Below are 760 nucleotides of genomic sequence, written 5' to 3'. Positions count from 1 at the left end.
ATAAGCTCAAACACTTAAGGAAATGGCTAGGGTTTGGGGAAAACGACTCTAAGCAGTGGAGGCTGCGGTAAGGGAGAGTTTTGTGCTCATTATGTTGCTCATATAGCCCCCAAACCCTAAATATTAGGGTTTCCTTCTGTCATGAGTATGTCCAGCGTACACAAGTGTACGCCCAACGTACTAGGGCGCTCCTAGTACGCTCAGCGTACCCTTATGTACGCGCAACGTACTCCTCCTAATCCCAAAATTGCAATTTAGTCCTTAGACTTTTCATGGCTCCACCCTTCCATCCCAGGGACTATAAATCACAAATCTTGGGATGTTACACTTTATTCCCAAATCTCACTCAAAACTCATTAAATGGACCAAAACACTAAATACACTTTAATTGTCAAGCTTCAAGGATCAATATTGCATGAAAACATTGCTCCAAAACCACCAAAAACTCCAAAAATAGATGAGAGAGGAGAGGAGAGGAGAGGCTCAAATCTTGAAAATGGAGGCTTGAGTTTCTCCCAAGAGGTTCTAGATATGATGAGCGCTAAGAAAATACCCTAAAACATGAGTCCTTACCTTTAAAGACCTTGAAACCCCTAAAAATTCCGTAGGCTTTGGGCTGCATAGTTCTCACGTCATGAGAATATATTCTCACCTCGTGAGGACTCTCATGTTGTGAGAATTACTTCTTATCCTGTGAGAACGGGTTTTCACCAAATTTCACTCCACCTTCAAATAGTCATAACTTCTTCGTTTCAACTTT

Source organism: Lactuca saligna, chromosome 6 (genome assembly GCF_052625555.1).
Source record: "Lactuca saligna cultivar CGN05327 chromosome 6, ASM5262555v1, whole genome shotgun sequence".
NCBI lineage: Eukaryota > Viridiplantae > Streptophyta > Magnoliopsida > Asterales > Asteraceae > Lactuca > Lactuca saligna.
The sequence above is the reverse complement of the archived record's forward strand: the minus strand, read 5'-3'. Positions refer to the sequence as shown.